This window comes from Centruroides vittatus, unplaced genomic scaffold (assembly GCF_030686945.1).
Source record: "Centruroides vittatus isolate TY-2023 unplaced genomic scaffold, ASM3068694v2 contig_620, whole genome shotgun sequence".
Lineage (NCBI taxonomy): Eukaryota > Metazoa > Arthropoda > Arachnida > Scorpiones > Buthidae > Centruroides > Centruroides vittatus.
Genome location: NW_027122381.1, coordinates 646964 through 666485, shown reverse-complemented (window position 1 = coordinate 666485; position 19522 = coordinate 646964). Strand labels below are relative to the sequence as shown.

General features: G+C 29.2%; 1 protein-coding gene across 5 annotated transcripts in view; it reads left to right on the top strand.

Moving 5' to 3' along the window:
• LOC136979415 (tyramine receptor 1-like) overlaps nt 1-19522 on the top strand; it is a 57999-nt gene that overhangs the window by 23126 nt on the left and 15351 nt on the right. Inside the window, exon 1 of one of the 5 annotated variants that reach the window (XM_067275391.1) lies at nt 16992-17223. The exons of the other annotated variants lie outside the window; for them this stretch is intronic. The gene's annotated coding sequence lies outside the window, so the exon portion shown is untranslated. Of the gene's footprint in view, nt 1-16991; nt 17224-19522 lie in introns of those variants that run through there. 5 annotated transcript variants of the gene reach the window in all.

Here is a 19522-nt window from a genome sequence, read left to right as displayed (position 1 = left end):
ATCTACTGGGCCACTGGCGGGCTTATAGAAATTAAAAAAAGCTAAGAAATCTGTTTTTATACCTAACAACAATAATTGAGCTACAATTTGAAAAAAAACTGTAGCTCTATAAATTCCCACTGTCGTCCGTCTTTCCTTCATCTCAAGAACAAAGTCAGACCGATAAAAATCGAGATCAGATATAAAAAGCTTATGACTAGGAGGTCCGATGAACTGTATAAGATCGTCTGATGCAAACTGTGTGTCACGCTATTCAATTCAAAAATTCCCCCTGAAAGGAATTGGATAGATGACCGGCACGACTTGCCAACAGGAAAAGTATTATGTACAGGAGCAAGACACTACTAATTTGAGTGGAAAGCATATAATATAAATTAAATAAATTAAAAAATATATGAATAAAAATTGCAGCCCAACATTGTGACCATGTCAAAATAATTGCTAGTTTTCAGTAATTTGTTTAGTTATTCATCATCACCTTCCTCTTTTTCATCTTCTAAACTAAGCAGAAAATCAAACTTTTTTTAAATGTATTCTTCTCCTCTTCCATTACATTTCTAACTTCGATTTTTGAAGAAATTTCCTATTTATTCTAAATTATTTCGTATAGAATAATGATTTGGCAATATCAATTTCAATTCTATTCGTTAAAACTGCTATCGAAGATCGGGTTAAGTTAAAGGGTTTATTTTTAATTATAATTTTTCATAATTTTCTTTTAAATTTATGCCGTAGAATTAACATTTTACCGCTAAATTTAGCAATAAATTAATTGAAATATTTCCATTTGATAAACAAGAAATGAAATTTAAAATCCCAATTTAAATTATTCATGATTTCACATTTATCTTGCCTAAAAATATTTAATTAGAATTGAAATTTATAAATAATTAATGAAAATTTATTCATTTCTTAACAAGCAGGTACGTGGAAGTAAAATTATTTAGCAATTTCTGGTACCTAACAGAACCGAAACTGTAAATAAATAGTTTGAATATGTATCATTCAGAATGATAAACAATAGAATCGGATTTTGAGGTCATTTACATAAATAATTTCCGTTATAAATTGAAAGAAAATCCGTTAGAAATTCAGATTGAAACGAATTAATCATTTTATACTGTCACGCCGCCGCCGGCAGTCTTTTAAACTACCAACTAATTAAAAGAATATTGGAAATTTAAAATATGAATTGTCGGTAAAATGTTTATAAAACTTTAATCTAAATCTGGACAGGTTTTAGCTAATAAATTCTTATTTATTCTTTAAATATCAAATAAATCGCCATGTTTAGAAAATCGCTGATGCCAAAGAAATGTTTTTAATGAGGCTCTATCGAGTTTACAATCGCTAGTTACTACTAAATAAGCTTTTTAAATTCTGTGTAACATATACTCCTGAATATAATTATATATTATATTAAAGAAACTTCTTGTATATTTTAAAATTTCTAGATAAGTAGGGGTTGTTTAAGTGACGAAGACCACTTAATACACGATCGAAACAATAACAGATCTCTTCTGACCTTTTCTGAACTCTATCTGAAGGGTTTGTAACGTAAATGTTTAGCTAGATTTTCAGTATTTGTAGAAATTTAATTCTTACAAGCCTTTGAAATTTTTAAAATTTAATAAGTAAGTAGTAAAAAGTGTCACCGACTCCCTTAAGTAGATTGTTAAGTAGTCGCGTTTATATTAGATATTTTTTAAATATTTACTAAATTACATTAAAATGTGTGAGTTGTATGTGATGACCCTTAGAGTATCCACAATTAAGGTCCCAGGTGGTTTTCACCTATATTATATATCTGTACATAATACAATACACAATACATAAATACAGGGTGATAAATACAGGGTCTTATCCATCGCTCTGTATTTATATATTATATATTGTATTACGTGTAGATGTATAATATAGGCATACCAAAATGCTAAAGGTATCACCTATGTCCCTGAGGGACCTTAATTCTGGGAATGTCGGGCCAGGTTTCTTACCATTATGAGCATAACAAGGCTCATAAGACTGAAAGTTAAAAAATACTCTAGAGTAATAATATATTGGAGTGTAGGGCTATATAAACTATGTAAATATACATTGAATTATATAATCTAAGTGAATATACTATATTATAGTCTGCATTGAAATTTAGTAGCGTAATGTGTCAATACTATTGTATAGTAGTTCTATTAAATTGGCACATTATATAGATCTGTACATCCAACAGTTTGGTGTAATGTAATGAATATTCATTAAATTGTTTACAGAATTTAATTAAATTCCTTTAATAGCAAAGAAGTTCATGGGTAAACTTTCACTGAGTTCTCTTTATTTAACTCTTCGTTTAATTTTTTAAATTTCCTTATTGCGAATTCTTCGTTTTTCTTACTTTTTATATGAAAACTTAATACCATTTTTATTTTTATAACATTTAATTTATGTATAATTACAACAATTTCATCAACAAAACGATTTAAATTCTTTAAGGACGTGATTCGATATAATTAATGAAACTTTTATAAATTAAATATATTTTATGGATAGTTAATAATTAAAATACATACATAATATATATTTAAAGTATTAAAATTTAATGACTTTTTCTTCCGAAATTAATTTTTAATGCGCTTTGTAAAGGGTAGTCTTCAACGGTTTCTCAGTAAGAATATACTATAAATAATTTTTATAACGATAAATATTTATAAGAACTTACGAAAAGTTTTTTCTTTTCGATAAATTCTTGTATTAAACTTTTTAAATATTAAAAAGTTTAAATATTATCTGAAAGTTTTGAGCGTTAGAAATCAGTAGGACTGAATGCATTGCAATGAGTGGAATTGAATATGGTATTCATGAATTATATTTTGGACGTAGAAAAAGGAATTGATTGAATGATAAATTTCAGATAAGTAAGTAAAGTTTATTTAACAAAGTTTCTTCAAGTTCTCAAATTTCTCATAGCGTAAAATTGTCTGAATTCAACACTGATTGTAACGTTACACATCGAAATTAGTTTAATTCAATGAAATTGCTTCTGACAGAATAGAAGACGAACACTATAAATCATTTTCAATGTTGTCATTGAGGATATTCGAAAAAAATAAAAATAAAAGAATAAAAAAATACGCAAATTATATATGGTATTTCAGCAAGCAGCAATAGTTTGATTCATTCTCTACACGCAATTTTTGTAAATAAAAGGTTTTCTTGGTGTAAAATTGAATATAATTATTGTTACATTTTAAAGGATATTTAATAGATTTTTAAACGTATTTATTAATTTTTTATAAAATTATTCTAAAATATAAGCTCGTAAGTTATTCACGTCAACATATATAAAAATTAATACTATTATTTTTATATTAATTTACTAAGGTAGTCAAATCTATTGTTAATTGTTTGCATAATTTACCAAATTTTGGAATAATTAATTTATATTAATTGTATTAAATATTATTTGAGAGGGCGCGACGTTTGCGCATTAAAAAAACCAGAGGGCGCTTAGGTGAGGGTTATTTAAAATACGAATTAGAGCGCCCTCTTCCTTTTATTAGCGAGTGTTTCAATAATTTGATCGTAACGAATTTTTATTTTTATTAAACAAAAGGAAATTTAATCTTATAATAAATATTCTACATTTGCTAAAACTTAAATTAATGGTTTTGATGGTTGGAAAATCATGAAATTATCGTCTCTTCTATTTAAGTTTATCTAGGATTAAAAATTGATGACTAATAAATAAATTAAAATTATAACTGGAATAAAATAATTGAATTTCATGGGATAAAAGTTATCTTAATTAATTAATTAATGACAAAACTCATTTACTAAATGTAACAGTGTGGGATAAAATGGGGATATGGAGATTGTATACAGTATATTAACTTCTTACATTGAATTTTTAATTCCTCGCGTATTTAATAATTATAATTATTCAAATTTTAAATATTTTATATATAAATTAAAAAGTGTTGATGATTACAATCATTATCGAGGAATTGGACTATTGAAGGAAGGAGATACGACACTTGGGCGATTTGCCTTTCGAGAGGTTTTTCGATGGAAAATTAGCCCTTATTTAGTTATTAGGCACGCGAAGAAAACCCGGAACCACCACGTGGCCAGCTCCTTAGTTAGGCACGAACCCGTGACTAATTATATGTGGTTTTATCTTGTGGCCTTTCTTACATTAGACTCTAAAATATGTGGTCAAATAGGCCTGCTGCTCCCATTTTCTGGGTTTCTATACGTCGTAATGTTGAAAGTAAAATGATTTCCTATTAATTCTGGGCGAATTCTTCAAATATTAAAGTTTATTCAGTTATATACTGTATAGCCTATATAAAGTATGGATACAGAAGAATACAGTAATGTAAAGTTTTAAAACATATGAATTATGGAAATATATTACGATAACTTATATCTTTTTATTTGAAGTTAGTAGAGTTTAGTTTAATATTTTACATTAATTCGTCTTACAAGTTGTCGAATTGAATTCATCCGAAGGCTTTAAAATGAGATCAGTTGACATGATGGATATTTTTCTCATAATCATGAATAAGTTATTGAGCAAGAAAAATCAATTGAAAGTTTGGCAATTCCTCTCCTTTAAAACTATTGGAAACTTTTATTAAAATCAATAAAATATCGCCATTTAATCATACTCGGAAATTTCTTTTACAGACCTGAATTATACGGTAAAAGCATTAACTAAAATTTATCTAAAATAATGGAATTTAAAATTAAAAAAAAATTTATCTCGAGAGAATCTCCGGAGAAAATTCGATGAAAATCAATAGGGTTTTACCACTACTCGGATACTATATTCATGAATTTTTTAACATTTACAAGTTGCGATGCAAAAACATTAAATGTATTTAAAGTTTACCACGATAATAAAAAAATTCATGAATATTTTTCTTATTTTTAGTTTATTTTAAGTTTAATTTTAAACATTAAATTAAAAGAATTATAATTAAAGTTTTAAAACTCTTTTAGTCGTGTAATTCCATTAATAAAATCAGAAAATCTAGTTCAAATCTGTAAAAAAAAATACAATCTATTTGTTCATCACTTTATTAATTGTAAAATTTTAGAGATTTATATAAAAAAATAATAAAATTCAGAATAAAAATAATTATAAAATTCTTTAAAAATTTAAAAGACTGACTTGACTTTAACGCAGTATCATATATAAATGTATCCCAACGTTGAATATGTCGCGGGTTCAACTCGCCACGTGGAGGTTTTTGGTTTTCTTCACGTGTCTAACACCTAAATAAGGGACAATTTCCCGTAGAAATTGGGATAGAAGGGGTCATCGGGCATTGTGCCAAAGGGGTGCCCTTGGCGGATGACCCAAGTGTTGTTCTTTCTTCGTCCATCACTCGAATTCTATAAATATAACTTCAACTTCTACCTAAAAGATAAAGTTCTTATGCAAGAAAAGAATAATTATTGCTAAATTCTAAATTAAAAACATGTCTTACAATAATTAAAATTCCAAAGTTAATGGAATATAGTACAATTGTAAAATAAAGCAAAAATTGCTCTAGTATCTATGAATTTTTATAAATTCGCTTCTTCTTGAAAAATAATTTCATTTTTAATCTTATTCGACTTGAAAATTGAAGAAAAAGCCAATTTGATATGAGGAATTTCAGTTAATTATATCTATCATTCCAGTAAGATAAGTCATAATTGGATATCCATACAAGAAGGTAACAGATATAGTTCTTTCATTGATTTCTAAATTACATACGACATAATTCATTGAGAGAAGAAAGTAGCATGTGATGCTGGTATGTTTATTGATCTCTCTCGAACAAAAATCTAGGTTATTCTCTAATATTTCAATTTTTTAACTACTAATTTTAACGTCTTGATTAATGCTTTCGAAGCTTAAAATCACTGTAGAAATTATTGTTAAGAGAGAAGTTTAATCTGTCAACATAAATAATATTATAGCATTTACAACTTTAAATAAATGAGTAAAATTTCATTTTCTATTTAATTCCATCCTTTTCACCGCTTAAAATTAATTGGATATATTAATTCAGATTGGAATGGTCTTTATTGATCAGGATGCATTATTCTGTTAATTCTATGATGTATCTTTAAACTGTTTAATAAATTTAACTAGATTGAGCTTGATAATTAAAATTTATAAATGGATAATTTAATATTTTTAATTAAATGTGTTATTATTAAGTGAAATTATTGTGATACAATAGTAATTTTGTTAGAGATTGTTGCTAATATTAATACTTTATGGTTTGGCAAAGCAACACATGGACAATTCGCCAAAAATCAGCACTTTTCACGGTAATTTGACTCCTATTTAAGTGTTAGACATGTGAAAAACTCAAAAAATCACGTAAATAGTCCACTAGTAAGGTACGAACCCGCGACTAATGTTCACTCGTGTTGTTATGGTTCATAACGATATGTAAATGTATCATTATTACTTCATTTTTTAAAATGTTAGAACCCATGAACTTCTTAGAAGGAATGTCTATAACAATGGATTGAGTTATTTTATTGATAAAAGTTAAGAATTTATTGAGAAAGTAAGTTTTATGTGAGCAATTCTGACATCTGATGGCTTTACATCAATTTTTGCTCGTCCTAAAAAAATTTAATATTTGTTCAGAGATAACTTACAGTAATTTAAACTTAGACTACTTAAGTTTAGACATTTAAACAGAAAGAAAAGATAATTTAGATAGGTCTTAAATTATTATTGTTTTTTCCGAGCGTTTGATTTTTTTTTTCAGTTAGAGTATTGTGTTGAATTTATGGAATTAGACAATGCAACACATTGGGCAAATTGCCAAGATGGGTCCCTCGTGAGAGAGCTTTCTAATGAAATTTGCCCCGTATTTAGGTGTTAGATACGCGAAGAAAACAGAAAACTTAACGTGACCAGTACGTTGGTCAGATGCGAACCCTCGACCAGTGTTTAATGATTGGTCAAAGATAAAATACATCGCCACTTCAAAATACTTGAATATATTTTACAAAAATAAATTAACTCCAAACACAAATATTAATTAGCATAGTTTTTGAACTATTTTTTATTTTCATTTTTTAACTTGAATATTGTTTTATAGATAAAAGAGCTTGAAAAATTTATTAAATTTTAACGTTACAAATGTTTGGTTAAGCTCTAAGAATTGATGTAACTTGCTGAAATCTAAAATTTGATAATTAAATGTAGAAATCTTGAACATATCCTTGATGGTTTATATCTGAGCTGTGCTGATAAGAAGTGCTAGAGATCTATGGTGCCCAATAAGAGATGGATATTAGTTGTTACAACACTAAAATTTTATTACTCATCGTGGCATATACATTAAAAACGTGATAAAAAGTTATATAAGAAAAAGTGTATAAAATTCCTGTAAAAATGAAAGAAATGTAACTTTAAATGTACGGTAGTGTCAAAAATTTGGATCTAAACTTGTTTCTTACGCCATGATTCCTTACGAAAATGAACGTTGCATTAAATTTTCATCTACTTTCTCTTCCTTTATATGTTATGTTTCATAAATAAAAATAATTTATAATTACTTTTAATTATTGTAAAAGATTGGATGAGTTTATGGAATCAGGCAACACAGCACGTGATCAATCAACCAATGAGAAAGTTACGCCATGCATTTCTATGGGGACCTACTTAGATGTTGAACAAGTGAAGAAAACCAGAAAAACTCCAGGTGATCTACCCGTTGTTCAGTGGTTTTATCCACTCGCCCACTGCTAGCTAGTATAAAATTTTACCTAATTATCGTCCATTTTTGCTAGATACTGTCTCTAAATTTATTCTAACAATATATAAATTATATTGCAAACTTTTAATTAGACCACTTAAAATGGTAAATAATTATTTAAATTTTTATTTTATCTGTGTTAAACACAATATTCTTACTTCCTTTCGATACGCAAAATTTAATTTCTTCAACTGCTTCATTCCCTGATATTTTTTTCAGTTTTGTTAAGAAGTAGGCTCAAAAATAAAAATTAATAATTAAAATCAAGTTCGATAAATACTAAGAAATAATTTATATACGAGTATATGTGTGATATTTTTATATTTAATGGAAAATTTTTCAATTGTATAACTCATGTGGATCACTACTTCCAGTCTAGACAAATTATTTAAAATTTTCACTATTATTATTATTATTATTATGAAAAAAGTAACTGAAGCAATGCAGAATAATAAATAACATTATCCACATATTCAAATTAAAAATTAATGTATTGAAGAGAATCAAAGCATATAAAGTACAAATAAACACAATTGCAACCTTGAAAATGTCAATGTCTGCGCTCTAAAAACAAATTTATAAGTTTTGCAACTAAAAGTTATATTAAAATTTATATTCTGATCTAATCTTTTTACACGGAACTAACACAAAGAATTTTAAAATTAAATATTGATAAGTCATTTATAAATTTTAGTAAAAATTTACTTTGCTGTTTTGTTTTCTCTCAAACAACAGTTAGAAACTTGAGCTATTATTTTTAATATAAAATTAACGTATGAAAATAAATCCGTTTATTTTATAATTTAAATCTTTATAAGTAAATAAACTTTAAGTAACTATAAACATGTTTAAGAATCATCTAGAACAAAATGCTAAAAATTCATACTTTCTATTGCATTAACGATTCTTTATTGTCAAAAGAATTTCAACTGGCAATTAATGTTGAAATTCTCTCGCAGCAATCATTATGCCAGCATTAAATGCCAGTTGAAATTCTCTCGCAGCAATCATTATGCCAGCATTAAATGCCAGTTGAAATTCTCTCGCAGCAATCATTATGCCAGCATTAAATGCCAGTTGAAATTCTCTCGCAGCAATCATTATGCCAGCATTAAATGCCAGTTGAAATTCTCTCGCAGCAATCATTATGCCAGCATTAAATGCCAGTTGAAATTCTCTCGCAGCAATCATTATGCCAGCATTAAATGCCAGTTCAGTTTCAGTATATTTTAGTGAAAATTATTTTAAATATATTTAAATTTGAGTGACATTATGTTGGAATGAAATCTATCGATAAATCAATTATTAAATTGCTTATAAATTGTATTTTAAAGATGTAATTAATTTTTATAGAATTTTGACTGAAGAACATGGAGATGAAGAGTCTCGAGCCACGTATATGTTTGGTCTTTTAGCGCGCATACTTTTAATTTTCATTCGGTTAGAGGCGCTAGTGTCGGAATTAAAAGACGACCCGTCAGGAATTCATTACTTTTAACGTCTGAATTATGTATTTTTAAAATATAATGGGAAATAAAAACTTTATAACCTAACTCATATACTGTATATAGAGCTTAAAACAGTACATAACTTTGTTGCTGCTTATGCTAAAACGAAAGGAGAAATAATTAAATTCGATACTAGATTATAACGGTATAACTGGAAGATTCCAAAACGTAAATCGTGATGTTGCGATTGACTAAAGGAAATTACATACAGCAGATGTACACTCAGTTGCAAATAGTAACGCAATGCCAGCGTACAACAATAAAGAAATTTTACACCTGGAGCGGCTGTGGAAAAAGAAAATTGTTACCATTTCACAGCACAATGGTACATCACCGAAAAACAGTTTCATCACCAATGTTGTATAATAGCGAGATGTAAAACCATCTCTAACATCCATCAGTTTACATTAATTGCCATTTTTTGATTTATAACATTTGTGATGAAGCTGTTCTTTAATGACGTATTTTCTGCTGTAGTATTGTATGAACTCTTTTTATTTTTTCACTACCATTCCGTGCAGAATTTGATTACGTTGCACGCCAGCTTTAAGGTATGTCGGTTTTTTTGACAAAGGAGTGTAGACAATAAAAAAGTTCTCATAAAATTGCTTCGAATTTATAAAATTCGGGCACACACGTTATTAGAAAGTGTCTGATCAATTTTTAATATTCTGTGCAGTAGAATTCCGATTATCCAGGTTGATTCGTTTTTCATGTGATTCGGATAAGTGGATTACATGAAAAAGGATGAAATTACGGGCAGCAGCACGATATTGTACAGTACACGTGTTGTATTTATTCGTTCCTCAACATGCGAACAGCGTTCTACTGATCATTTGCATCTGTCACAACAAATTGTCACAACAAATCTGTCACTGATCATACAGTGTGACGTCAGTGAGAGAGAGAAAGGAGAGCATGTGGTGATTCGAATAATCGAACCTTCGGCTAATCAGCGTTCGGATAATCGGAGTTCTATTGTATTATTAATTATTATAAAAAGGCAAACCAGGCTTAATTAGAAACAAGTTTAAATGCCAATAATGAGTAAAATTTTCATTCAGTCTGACCCCACTCTAGGTATGACACATGGCCCTCCTGTTTCTCCACTTTTTCGACTTATAATTATCAAAATTGAATAACATCAATGCTCTTATATATAAGTTGTCGTGCAAAATCTCGTTTTTGACCTTTACACCATTGTGAGAACTTCACTCATACACGTAAACAAAGAATATTTCCCATTTTTTGACATTTTTGGGTTTATGGGTCTCAAAACGTCGAGATTTCTAAACCACCATAGAGTCAAATTTGAAATGACTATAGTAATATCCCGTGTTACCCTTATCAATAACTCATAAATGAATTAAGTAAAATTATCACTAATACAATGTAAATCCACTTATTGTTAAGTGGAATGAAACATATGTAACAAATGACCACGCTAGCTGCTGACAAAGCCAGTTTATGTGATTAAAACCTGCTTAAAACGGAGAGTACAGAGCAGAATTTACCGTTTTAGCTGGTTTCTGTATTGTAGAGGGTATTGTTTGTATTGTCTCTTGAGAGTTGAGGAAAACAGCGGTATTGTATTGTCACAACTACTTTCCAAACAATCTCAGAATAGTAAAAAAATAATAATAGGTTGTAACTGTAGTCACCAAGAAGTCGACAGTAATTATGGTCTAGAACTAGCTGCTGTTATACAGAAGAATTCCACTTTACTCAAAGTTACGTTACGCGACTGGTACTCGTTTCCTTGTTACCGTCCGTTTTATACAGGTTTTCTGTATTAGGTATTACGGGTTTTCTGTATACCGTCCGTTTTATACAGGTAATATCAAATCGTTTCCAATACATGAATTCAACACAGAATTCTTATCAAAATTTTCGAATTTTTCTTCTCACCAATTACATTTGGTGACACAAAAATTAACTTTGTGAAACCGATTTTAATACTCCTAATTAGTGAAGCAGAATGTATAATGTATTAATAATAAAATAAAAATAATAAATACAATATAATTTACATGAGATAGAGGTCAAACATATATTTTAAATTGTTTCTAGTATAAAATTCTAGGAAACAGAGAAATATTTACAAGATTTATGTATATTTTATAATATCATTATAAAATATACACATCCACAACCTTCTTTAATATTAAAACGACAGTAGTAACTCTGCTAATGATGCTAGGTAATTCTTATATTGGATCTATACGTGACATACAAATAATTCATTATGCCTCGCTCGTAACAATGGAGTACAGTATACGGGAAATACCTAATTAAATTTGGCACAATTAACAATTATAGAAATAAACGTTCTTCTTATTGTGACGTAAATACAATGATATATCGTGACACCCCATTATACGAGAAGTCGTTTTACGTGTGTGACGTTCGGATGTCAGAGCAGAGGAGGTTTGAAATTAATGGTGCCAAATTAAGTATGAAATACATTTCAAGATACTGATAACAGAACATAAATTAATGAGCTCAGAATTAAAGTTTCGGGTTATTTAATGGTTAAAGAAAAGGTGTGACGTTTTAAATCGGGTATTGTTTCGTTTTTGGTTTATTATTTATTAGCTTATTGATAATTTTAAATAAAACATTTACTTATTTTTAATTTTTTAAGTATAATTCCTTGTTAGAAACGAGTATTGGGATTAAACACGATGATGGTTATTGAAGAAAATGATGATTTTTGCATAAAAATCATATTTAAAGCTAATTTTCTTCATAATTTCATGTGAAAGTAATTTTTAAAGAGATGATTTTATCGAAACAACCAATAACAATTGAGGACCTTGGGGCAAGAATACGTTAACTCGCTTTCTATGTTGAAAATTGCTGAATTTCTACGAACATAGGGCAGATATACTTCAAGAATTCTCACAACTACTCATAGAAATCACTAATATAATTAATCACCCGTAACGTATGCTAAAATACAGCCTAAATTCGGGACTTTTGGTGATTTTTCCTCATAAACTGAAGAACTTGAGTCAACATGTACTTATCCAAGGTCTTTAATTTTAATAAGGACCACAACAGACGGATTTAACTTAATATTATTATTAAGATATCCAAAAAGTTTTATTTATTTACTACTAAAATAGGAAAGGAACGTATATAATTTTGTTCTAACAGCATTTAATCTTATTTAATCTCAGTAGTGATTACGAAATCTCAAAGGGAGGACTATTGAAAAGTTTAATTTTCATGCTGTATTGACACGAAAGGACGTTTTGAGGGAATTGACCTCACGTGTGTCCCATGAGGTCGAGATTTTCAAAAGTCGACGAAATAAACAAATAAAATTCTACTTACATTATGTCAATACATCAAAGAAGCTCCTGGGGAATTCCGAATTTATTTGTTTCGTTTGAAGGTTAATGAATTTTAATTTGTTTGGTTATTTTTCAAAATATATATCTTTGATTATAACATTAATTAAAAATGTATTTACTTGAATATAATCTAAAACGTGAAAGCAACTTTGTTCTCATGATCTTTGTGGCATTCTATTGTCCCCATATTCTATGCGAAAGAATTATCGTTCGTATGTTTTTGATGACGTTCTTATTTCCATGATTTATATGACATTCCTGTAATTTCCATGGTCCGTGCAACATTTAATTGTTCCTAGGTCTTGTGTGGCATTCCTATTGTTACCGTGCTTCGCGTGACATTCCTATAATCCTCACGTTCCGTGTGGCATTCCTATAATTTTCATATTTCATGGGGCACCCCTATTGTTATCATGTTCCTCACGGCATTCCTATAATCCTCGTGCTCCGTGTGGCACCCCATCGTTATCGTGTTTCGCGTGGCATTTCTATAATTCTCACGCTTCATGCGACATTCCTATCATTCCCACCCTCCGAGTGACATTCCTTCTTACTCATATTGTACGTGGTATTCTTATTGTTCTCACCGTCGTCGGAAGCGTCAATTTAATGCCACGATCATTTTATTAAATTGAAAATTTATAATTTAGTAAGTTTAGACACATTTATGTATCCAGATTTAAATATTCTTGATTCAATTATCTGTTTTAATCTAATAATAAATTTAATAATCGAATTAATTATTTTGATCGATTCCGAAATACGTTATTAACGGCCCCATCGATTTCCAATAAATGATTTAAAGATAAAATAAATTACGTTACGCTTTCGTCTCGTTGACTAAATCCAATTAACTAATGGTGGCCGAATGTAAAAAACAATAAGAAAAAATCAATTCCGCGTGTATCTAAAGTATACGTATCAGAAAATTAACACTTGGTGTGTAAGTTAACCGCCATCCATCAACCATTGCCACGCTTTATTTATATTATTAAGTTCGATCGACGGGGGGGGAGTGATTCGTGCCTGCAAGTAGTTGATATTCATAAATCAATGGAGTTAAGTGAGTCAAACAGTGACATCAATTCGTGGCTTTAGTAATGGTCCATTTAATTTAACTTGCTGCATGACCTTGATCGCTGGGTAAACCGATTGTTAAGAAATTTTCGTTTTCGTTCGAGATTTGAATGTTACACATTGTCTTTGGTTCAGTTTCTGATCTGAGAATGTCACTCTGATTCAAACATATATATATATATATATTTTCCTGCTTTTCTTTCTTGTTCTGTTTGTTCCAATTATTCTCATGTATCGTTAGTTATTAGCTTGTTCATTTTGTTATTGTATCTTATCTTCATATTTATCTACTTACTTTCTTATCGATTCTTGGCGCAGTTTAGCCTACTTTTGTACAAAAAAGGAAAACTATTATTTTTTCTTGTTCTCCTCCTCTTGCTTTCTTCTTTTTGTTCTTCTCCTGCCCTTCTTTTTGATCTTTTGTTCTTATTTTCTCCCTGCACGTCTTCTCCTCACTTTCCTCATTTTCTCCCTACCCTACTCCTCCTCATTTCTTCCTTTTACTCCTTGTTGTCTACTTTGTTTTCTTTGAAATTTTTCTTTTTCGATAGATAAATTTGCGAACTAGGATTTATAGTTTGAGAGTGTCACTTTTATGAAGTCCTCAAATATATGAAACACACCTTAATTACACAGAACACTTATTTTTTTAATAAAAGTTTTAATTCATTGAAAAAAAAAGCGAATAAACGAAAAATTGGCATGGTAAGTCAGCTGGCCACGTAGTAAGTTGTCAGTCTGCCACAGCGAGGGTCCGAGTTCGAATCCAGTTCCAAAGTTCATAATTTACCATTGAAAACACAGGGCCCTGCATTTGTCAGCTTACAGTGATGAATACGAATTTGAAGCCAGTCTAAAATTCTATAATTTACCATTGGAGATGAAGGTCAGGACATCATTCCTTATCCCTCGTCCATGCTGTTAACTCCGTTGCGTGCCAATCCTTCAAGTAATGAACATAGTTATGGTCTGTCTAGCATATAATATGGAGGTGCCTCGTGCTAATTAATCAATTAATCAATCAAAATTAGCCGGTAGAAAATTAAATCTATTCTTAAAGACGGAAAAATTAGAACGAATTTCCCAAAATTGTTCATGGTGATGTAGAATTTGTCGTGTTTAGGTGCACACGACAGAATATTCGTAAATTTGAAAATAACCAAATATCTTAATCAATAATTATATTCTAATTATGTGTTCCAATCGTTATTATGTTCTAATTTGTAAAATTAAGCAGTATTAGCTAATTAATAACACAATTATTAATTAAACCAAACTTTAATAACTAACCGAGATTATGTCGTTATTTGTTATTTACTTAATTAATTAATTGGCTTGGAAGAATTTCGAATTGTATATGCAGCAATTGACAATACGCGTAATGAGAGTTACAGGTTCGAACCCCAATCCGAGCAAGTGTTATTCTAATTAAATTCTTGATTAATTATAGTTTGTAACATCAGCACTCGATTATAAATCGCTTATTGTGACCAAATCATCGAACACTAATAGTTAGTCGCGGGTTCGCACCTCACCAAGGTCCTGGTCCATGTGCAATTTGCTGGAGTTTTTGCGTGTCTAACACCACAGGTGTTAGTTTTCTATAGAAATTCTTCCGGGTAGCATCATCCTTGAGTTGAGTTGCCTTACGCCATTAATAAAATTTGCCAATTATTCTCGTTTATAACGATTATATAACTCGTAAACACCGTAATTCTCTTCGGAACATAACCAACCCACACCTATTTAGTTTCATATCCGACTGAATGACTATTTAAAATGCAATTATTATTTTATTAACTGCAAACATTTAATTATGGTACTTATTAATAAAATTAAATATTTAGTTTGAAACCACTGAAAAGTAATTAAATTCCTTTCATTATTTATGAAAATAAGTTAAATTTCTAATATAATTCCAGACAATCAATACATGGTTTAAAATTAAATTTAAAAATTATACTTGAAAATGTTACTTAAAATTAAAATAGCAAATAAATTTTGTAAATAATTTATTTATTTAATATAATTAATTTAATTTTCTATGCAAATCCTATTAAAATATTTATATTTTAATTCGTTTACTTGTGAATTCTTCTAAAAATAAAATAAATTATAATTCATTTTGTATTATTATTCATTATATTAAAGCAATATTTTCTTTTGTATTTATAAATCTAAAGTATCTCAATTTTCTTTCGTTTTCTCTGTTATATATATATACATATATATTATATCTCATAATAAAATAGTAAAGTCACCACTATAGATATTACAATAGATTCTCGTAAGATCCTACAGTAAAGCCTCCATCATGGGCACTCACTATGAATTCTGTGAGGTCATACTGTAAAGCCTCCATTATGGGCTTTCACTATGGATTGTCCGAGACCCTATAGAAAAGTTTACAGTATGGATCTCACTACAGATTACCTGAAATCTCACAGTAAAGTCCCATTGTGGCTCTACTAAGTTCCTGAGGCCCTAAAGTGATTCTTCTGCCAAGAAAATGACTAAATGTTCCTTAAGATTTTATAGAGTGGCCTCCACTGTCAGCTTTTTGGTCCTGTCTTGGAAGCTGCACAATTTCATTCTGGAGCTGCCAGGCCACTTGTGATTCATAAAGCAGGCCTTACTCGTAAGCTATAAATTCAGAAAAGTGTCGAAAATTAGCGCGCGCTGACATAAAATTAAAAAACAAACAAAAAAAAAAAAAAATCGAACACAAGGATGAGTGTAAAAACTGGAAAATTTACTCACAATTTTTTTATTTAAATATAAATAAGAAAACAGATAAAATTAAATGTATAATATATTAATTTTTTAAGAAATACGAGGTATGATTATATTAACTTTTAATACTTTAAAACAAGGAAAAAGTTATTAGATATATTTTTAAAGCTCTTACTTTAATGTTTATATTTAACTTTATTATTATTCACATTAAGTAAGAGAAATTAATAAGAAAAAAACTCACAATCAATATCGATATCAATAACGGCGCATCATTCACAACTACACGCGACTAGTGTTATTTAGTGTCGTAAACAAATGACGTCAAACGTTAACTTCTGTGGCGAAAACTAATTTGCATATTGGATCGAGAGGCGGGGGAGGAATTATTTGTTTATTCGTTTATTTCGTGAAATTTATGGGTTAAATTATATTTGAATTTTTCGAAGAATTTAACTCCAATTAAAAATGAAAATGACAATTTTTAAGCTATATAACATTACTTTTTATTTGTTAAATTGTTTTTTTTTTTTATTTTTAAAGAAGAGAGTTTATTGATTGTGATCAAGCAACTGATAATACGTTCTCAAGTATGAATCCACTTCTCTGAGATGGATCGATATGTGTAAATGTGCTGGGATGAAGCGTTAAGATACTTTATAAGTCCTTAAATTTTAGAAAGAATCGCTTGGATTTTGTATTTTCTTCTATCGTTTGTCTGTACGTCGTGTCTGAAATCATTCTCGTGAAGGCTCAAATTTAATTCGAGCCTACGTGAGTAGTGACTGATCTTTCTAATAGATCACATATACGCAGGGTTTAATGGGGCCTGAAGCCAGATATATTCTCGGGCCATATAGCAAATTGAATTATTAAAATATCAAATGAGACAGACGGAAAAAAACATTGTATAAAGCCCCTTATTCCTCGGGGTTCAAAACAATTTGCTCCTTTTGGGCATCCCTGCGATATGTATCTACGTTTTCTTATAATAATTTAATTGGGCTGCAATTTTTAAAAAATTGTAGACCTATAAATTCCCACTGTCGTCCGTCCGTCTGTCTGTAATCTCGAGAACGGTAGAAATCGATATCAGATATGGACAAATTAGGGGCAGGAGGCCCAGATTAAAATATATGAACTTCCGATCGAGACCGAAAGTCACATACATGATTTAAATTCGAAATTTCCTTCGAACGGAGTGACATAGATGACCGGCACGACTGTTGTTATCAGGGAAAGTATGATGTACAGGGGAAACGTAAATTTTAAACGAAATAAATTAAGACTATGCAGCCCAATGTCGCAATAATTTTTACTCGTTAATTTTATACTCGCCCATAAAGTTAATTTCAAATCCATTTTCCATAAATTTAGTTAGCGGAAACGGCATTAAATGCTTGCGTTTCGAAGTTTGACATCCCCCTCACCTACAATTATCATATTTATAAACGCACCCAACGATTTAATAACCAATTTTTCTACTAAAAACAATAGTAAAATGTATTAATAACATTAAAAGAATTAAATTACCATAATAAAAAAGGAAACATTTAAAAAATCATAATGCAAATATACTCTTGTTTCCACAATAGTCTATTTGCTTTATGACTTTTTAAATGGCGAAAAAATTAAGAATATTAAGATAAAGGCGAGGAGAAAAAAAAGGAAATTAAAATAGTCGCAGATTTTATAACGAAAATAGTAATTTAATGATAATTACTTACTTTGATACACGTTTGAGTAATAAAAATAAAAACAGAAGAGAATTTAATTAAAAATCACGTTGTTGAAGCAAACCCCCTTTAACAATACGTCGAAATTAATTGTTATTAGAAATCCACTGTTCGAGTGTTTAAATCCTTCTTTAAATTTATGCATTTGTTTTAACTAATTTAAAAATTGTTAATTAGAAAACTGAATTAGAAATTTTCTAATTAATCCTTAGAATTTTATTTTCAACCTTTCTCTTCGTTTAAATACAAAAAATCTTTTATAAAATCAAATACTCAGACGAAAAAATTAAATATTGTTACGCATTAATATATTTTAATAAGAGAAAAAGCTAATTTAACGTAATTAAAATAAACCTCCAATAACGGACACCTCTCAATGACGACTCCTCTAAACGTGAGCCAGTTTTTCAACAACGTTGAAGTAAATTGGCTCACAAAATAACCTGTAAATGGCGGAATTTTTTTCAGAAATCTTGAATAAAAATGCATACATTCAAACCTCTAAACAACGGCCACCTTTTCAGCGAGATAACCTGTAAACAACGATATTTCTTCCAGGAACTGTTTTGAGCATAAATGCATGCAAAATAACCTTCCAACGGCGGCTATTTTTATCTTTCCTTCTTCGGTGGCCGTTGTTTACAGGTTCGACCGTATTATATTATAATTAAGTAAATGGAGATTATTGATTGATGTATTTTTATATTTCGTGTAATAAACGCCTACTTTCATATTAGATATTTTTTTATGTTTATGTTGATTGTATGAATAATTTATAATTGTTCCTCGTATGTTTTATATTCAATAATTATATTCCCGAGGTTCTATTTATAATCTGTTCTACTTAATGCCTTTTATTTAATTATGAATTTTTTTACGTTATTCACAAATAATAATTTCTTCGATGAATATCAGATGTTTTATATAACTATATTTATCCAGTGATAAACGAATCTCTCTGGTCATTTACTAAGTTTTATTTTTAAGAAAAACCTTTTGTGTGTTTTTATTCTTTCGATTGTTTAATATTTCATTCTATTGTTTCTAGCTTTTGAATGGTGTTTTGCTTCTATTTTATCGTGTTATTGATTTCGTTTTGTTTCTTCATCTCTAATTCTCTTCTCATTCGTTTTTGTTTATGTGTTGGGTGCTTTTTCTTCTCTGTTTCTGTCTTTTAATCACGTCTTACTTCGTGTTTCTACGCGCTTTTAATTGTTTTTTTTATTTCTTTGTTTTTGAAAGGTGTTTTAATTGTTTTTTTCCCTGTTGTTTCTAATGGCGATTCGTTTCTTTGTTTCTGTCTGTTTTACTTGTTCCTTCTTTTTTAATTGTATGTT